This window comes from Epinephelus lanceolatus, chromosome 22 (assembly GCF_041903045.1).
Source record: "Epinephelus lanceolatus isolate andai-2023 chromosome 22, ASM4190304v1, whole genome shotgun sequence".
Lineage (NCBI taxonomy): Eukaryota > Metazoa > Chordata > Actinopteri > Perciformes > Serranidae > Epinephelus > Epinephelus lanceolatus.
Window position 1 is genome coordinate 28,228,528 of NC_135755.1, and position 6,513 is coordinate 28,235,040.

Sequence of the window (6,513 nt, forward strand, 5' to 3'; positions counted from 1 at the left end):
AGTGATCTGGTTCTGCTCCAGAAAAGAAGGAGAGGGCCTTGCTGGCTGATGGAATCCTTTTTTTTCTGCAGAAAATAAACAAGACATTTTCCATCTCTATTATTTCATACAACTGGAGGGAGAAGAAAGCCTCCCAACCATAAGCAGAGATGGAAAACATAAAGTGAGCAAGGCTGCAGGAGAGGCCATCTGAGCTGTATAAAGCACAGTGCACCACAGGTTTCCAAGTTCCTCCATGGCCAATGACAACATGCACCTCTGCAGAGAGAGCAGACCACATATGCTGTACACATACATATGCAAAGTTGCACTTTAAGATCTGTGTTTTTTTTACACACTCAAATATGCAAACACACATGCATAGCTCCAGGTCAGTGGTCAGCAGTGAGGCCTTCAGACAACTAGCCTACTCAGCACAGATACAATGCCTTTATCTAGCAGCAAGGCACCCAAATGGCTGTAAAATGCCAATGCTGTAAAATATCTCCACCTCAGGTGTGAGAAATAATAAATAAGTGAGTAGGGACTCAGAAAAGCCTTTTGTGACACCAGTGAAGAGCACTGAAAAATGTGAAAAACAGCCAGACGATGGAGATGTAACCAGATGTGAGATGCTCAAGGCTGAGGTGCTGATAGAGGTCATGAAGCCATCACACAACTCAGCATATTTGCTGTGTTCTCAAACGAAATACAATATGATTAATGAAATTCTCTCCCATACAGCAACTAAGTCCCCTGGTTACAACTGGAAATGGAGTGTTCTACATCGTCCTCGGTGAGGGTAAAGGTGCACATTTAGTAATACAAAAGCTTTAAAGACATCTCCGCCATTCTGAAAGGAGCATCGCCTTAACAGTGCTTGGGCTGTCAGATCATTGCAGCCACATCCACACTTAAAAAATAATTACACCAAATGTTTTGTTTGAGCTGTACGCCTTGATGTATTATCAAAAGAATAAGAGAGGGAGAGAGACAGGGCAGAGAGGAGGAAGATGAAGATGATGTTGAAATACAGGAACACATAAAAGACGAAGAGAGAAAGAAAAGTCATGCAACAGGGCAGCAAATGATTGCAACAATGAGAGTTCAGAACATAATTATTTGAGGTTAAACATTTTCCCCTTGGTCTGTGGAGCTGTCAGTTGAAATGAAAAGAGTTGGGGTAATGAAAACAGCGATGGGGCCTTTTATTCGCACATTCGCTCTGAGTATAGTGTCTGAACACCCAGGACGAGTGGGAGTGGGCTGCGGCGATGATGACGCCTTATCAGAACAAGACAAAAACCTAATCCAACTGGAGAGCTGATCTACAACTGAAAGGACATTCTGACAGCGGAAGGTTATCTGCTAATGTTGCTCCACTGACTTATCTGCAGAATACATGATTGCTTATGTAAAGGACCTTGCAGCAGCTCATCTATTAATAGTCTACAACAAAGATGTTTGAAATATTAAGATTGGATTACTGAACGAGGCTGTGTGTAAGCAGTGTGTAGGTACGAGCATCTGTGTGAGAGTAATGGGAGTTGAAGACAGACGGAGTGAGAGAAGATCAAGCAAAAGAACTGTGGTCAAATGCAGGTACCTTGTGGAAGAGACCAGTGATCCTCTCACTGGTAATAGGTTGTAGTGGACGGAGTTGACCCATAACATGCAGAAGAGGCTGTCAATATGTCGTAAGTCGTACCCATTAGTAAATGGGTAGGACTGGTTTCAATTTCACTTCGCTCACAGAAGGCAATCTGAGCATAACATACACACACAGAAAAGCGTTAAAAGCTGGGTACACAAAGTCTAGACCTACCAGCAAATGAAAGCAACAGTAATGCATAACATTTTATCCATCTACATCCATCTCTCTTTTCTGCACACTCTTTCCTATGGACAGTTGCAGGTTGTAATCTGCAGATATTTTGCGCTGTACCTACCTCTAGTGATAAATGGCAAACGTCAAGCTCTGCTCCACACTTCACATAAAAGAGAAACATTGATAGAGTGCGGTGTGCTTCTGCCCCACAGCCTGCTTTGGCTACTGTATGTGCACATACTGAGACTTTACCCCACATCCTTTACCATTTCCCATCTAAATACATTCAATAAACTCAAAACACTGGCTTCGTTCTCCTGTATACAGCAAGGTCGCTGTGTGTGATTTGAGCATTAGCCAGTGTCATCAGTCATGGAGTGCCTAAATTCCACATCCAAGCAGGTGCTGTTGGGCAGGGTTTGGCCCTACAGTTAAATGGATTGTTTAGCTGGCTTAGCCAACTCAGAGCTGTAAAGCACAGTGGATAAAGCCTCAATATTCTCTGTTTGCCCATAATTCATCATAGTGCGCCTCCATGGCGGCTTGATACCAGCCAATATGCTGTGCTGGCCTAAGTTACGTGCTGGGTGACACTGCACAATACTGCAAGCCACACTTTTCATGCCCTTTGAAAGCTGTCTTTAAAAAAGCATCCCAATGTAGAGATGCAACAGCTGACTGACCAGAAATAAAGGTGACCACTGCTGAAGTGAAGTGAGTTTTAGTAAGTAGGACAATGCAGCGTAACTCTTCCAATACTAGGAATGACAGGACTCGGACTTTGGTTGTTCACATTTCCACACAGCAACTTAAAAAATACACCAATTTGGTCATGCAGTATAATTTCAGTATATTTGTATGTTTCTTTGTGTTATATTTTAGGATTTATACTAAGAATTAAATTCATTAATGAACTAAAATCAAAAAGTTTTCTATCGCACAAAATATTTTTTGAACATCTGCAACTGTAGTTACAACTCAAGACTAATTGTGTTGTAGATGTTTTAAGTTCATTGTTACAGTGTTCATGTATCAGCAGACTTTCTATACCTGTTTCACCTAAAAAAAAAAAACCTCAAAGATCTGCATTACGCTCTTGATCTAATTGACCTCTGGCTGCTGCAGCTGCCTGTTTATGTGCCAAACAGATCAGAAGCCAGATGCATCCCTCATCCTCATCATTTTCTGGGCATTCAGTGGCTCTGTGGTCAGAAGTGATGGCAGAAAAGGAAGATAAACAGGTGAAAGAAATGAAGGTAGGAAAAAGGAAGCTGAGAGAAGACCAGAATGATGTTGGGCCACGATGCAGTGAAAGGTTAAAATGAATGTGTGGATTACAGATTGTTTAGAAATGGAGGGAGAGAGATGATGGAGGTACGAAGAGCCAAAGACAAAAAATGATGAAGATTGTGGATAGGTGAAGGTGAGAGGTGAAGAGCCCAGTGCCTCATTAAATAAAAACTCTAAAGAGTGAGAGTCAGGAAGCAGATGCTGAAGCTTCAATGGCGTTTTGAACAGAGAATCACAGATCAAAAGATAAAGTCTGAGTGACCTTTTAGACAGCATCCCCTGGGAGACGAATGGAGAGAGAAAGGCACCCACACACACACACACACAGAGCCCCTTAGGCTTACTCTCCATTCTCTGTACTGGCTTCTTGTCCTTGCTGGCCTCCTCAGGGCTGCGCTGTAGGCCTTCCTTTGGGATGTGCAGCATGTTGCCCACCTTCTTCAACACATTATCTGTTCAAAAATAACATTACATAAAACATTACACATCACATAGCCACACCAAGGCTTTCACTGAATTACTCTGGTGTAAGATAACGCAGATCGAGCAGAAAAAAAGGTTTATTTTCCTTTCAAAATACAGAAAAATGCAGTAAAGTCATATCATCTCAAGAGAGCACTGCTCTCTGAGGTTTTTATGCCTACAAAGTGCAAGAATAGGAACTGCATAAAAGAGTGGAAAGTATCGAGAGAGTGGCACTCTTTTATGGTTTTCTGCGTCTACAAAGCACAAGGAAAACAGCTGTTAAGATACATGGAATGAAATATGCAACTCACTCTTTGCACTGAGATCAAATGGATTCCAATCTGCAACCCTCAGTGGGAGAAATACAAAGTGTTTACAGCTTCACCACCGATGGACAAGAGAAAGCCAAGAAAAAAAAAAACTTCACTCTACTCTGCGTACCACATACACAGTCTGTACCACTTGGGAAGGTTCACAAGGTGAAAAATAACTTCCCCAACATGAATACACATACCAAAAACATCCAGAACGTACCAACATGAATAAAACGATCAGTCATAAATGAAAAACAGGTACATGAACGAAAGCAGAGTGAAAAAGGTGCAAGGTCATAAAGAATAATGAGAGACTTTAAAGGCCAGTGTATTAGTGAGCCCACAGCTTCCTGTTATCAGTCAGGAATGGGATCCCCCACTGAGCGAACAGTTAGGATCAGCATAAAGAAGATAGCTGGGCATCATCAAAACACACTTTCATACGCAGTGGCAGCAACATGTAGCCCTCCATTAGCCTTTAAACAGAGGAGATAAACAAGACAAGTACAGGAAACGATGGAGTAAAATAGAAATAATGAGCAAACTCGAAGGTGAGCAAAACAGCTGAAGACACATTGCACATATCTGTGTGAGAATGTGTTATTTAGCCAGCCAGTATTGTTTTCTTCCCATACCTGTTTTAGAATATGTTTCAATGTGTGTGATTGAATATGTATATCTATGTGCATGCTTTCTATGGTCATTTAACCTTTGTGAGCCTGCAGTGTATGGATGAAGACAAAATGATTGAGGTGCAGCCTTGCCTAGAGCCAAATAAGTGCTTTGCATGATTACTACCACTCACTCTGGCATGGGAGTGAAATCTGTACACCCACAAGCTATAACATTACCTGTGTTCTCCATTTACATACATACTTATGCTGTAAACCAACCTTGTGCAGTCACAGGAGGCAAATCATTGTGACTTCATTGTTATTGAATCTGGAAAGTTTAGAATAAAGTTTCTAGAAAGTATGAAAAAAAAAAAAAGTTTACCCCACAGGCCAGATTTGAGAGTCTAGGAATTTTAAATCCTTGAAATGCCTTTGATTGTTAGTGTATTGACTGAAAATGATATAGCAAAATGAGAATTTGCAGGGGGCTGAGGGAATGAAAAGGATTTCTGTCAGGATTATCCAATCTTTGTCTGATTATCCGGGAAACGTGGAGCTGCGTCAGGTAGAGGAGGCTGTAATTGTGGGTGTGCAGTTTCTGTTTACTACCAGCGTGGGTGTGTGCACACGCGTTTGTGTGCCTGTGTATGAGTGTGTGTTGCTTCTTTGAAATACAGTGGCGTTTTGTACACTGATTGAGATAATTAGCATGAGAATTGAACCATCACAACGCACCAGTACGTTGTGTGATTACCCCCGTGTGTCTCCCCATTCAACTAGTCCGTCAGCGTTTACCTTTCTGGCTTTGCAGACAACAGAGAGCATCTTTTTGGCTGTAACATGAAAGAACAAGTCCAAATTCTGGAGGAGCTTGTCGTTCCACATGAAGCAGATCAATGGTTGGTTGTCAAACTGACATTTTGTCAAAGGGGATAACCTGTATTGTGATACACTCTTCTTTTAAGGAAATGTTCTGCAGATATGACAGGGTAATTTTTAGGTAGCTTCAGTGAAATTCATAAGAAGTGCTGCTGTTAAGGGAGGTTATGGCTAAGACATCTTTTTAGGGATTGATAGAAAAAGGAAGAAACTATGTCAAAGGTTCAACCACAATAGTCAAAGAGACTGGGTGCCACACAAAGAGAGGTGAAATAGAGGTCTACATTACAATTTTGTAATTCAATTTTCAAAACCCTGATCACAGAGGTGTCTCTGAATAGCTTGTCTAGTCATATTCATTTGTGCAGCCCAATATCACATACAATTTCCCTAGCAGTGAAGCTGTTGCAGCTGACAGTAGAAGCCATTCACAGGCCAGCAGAGCAAACATTAGAACACAGCTACGAGACTCCAGGACAGTGCCAGGCTTCAGGGGGAGGTAAGCAAATGTTAGCAGAGGTGATGAATATCTGTGGCTAGTTAACATTGTACAGAGGAGACCCATAAACCTCCTCTTTATAGGAGTTTCTTTAGAGCTACTACCAAGTGCATGTTGTTTGATAGTGAACTGTATCTCTTCCTCTAACGGTACCCACCTGTGAGGCAGCAGAACATGCTGGTGGTGTCCTTGATGCTCTTTTTTTCCCAGTAGGTGCTGAGGGCAACCAAGGGGGCATGCAAACAGGTCATCCTGCTCAGCTCTGGGTGGGGTCGCCCTGCGCCGTGCCAAACTGTACAGTCGCATCAAACGTCTCCTCTGTGATTACCGTCTCTGACACATGGACGTAGTAGCCCAGCTGCTCTGCCACCTGCCCATGTAAAAGAGTGAAGCAGAGGAGAAATGAATCAGAGCAGTGAAGAGAGGCAGAGATATAAAAGGGAACACAGGGATAATAGGAAGGGGTGAAAGAATTAAAGACAAGACAGAATGGGCAACGGAAAAATGGCGAGATGATAAATTGTAAACGAGGGAAAGGGAAGGAATGGAAATGAGTGTTGAGAGAGAGAGAAAGCACAAGAGAAATGAAAGAGTGAAGTCGAAAAGGGAGACAGGGGAAAGACAAAGAGCAAAACCATAATGGGG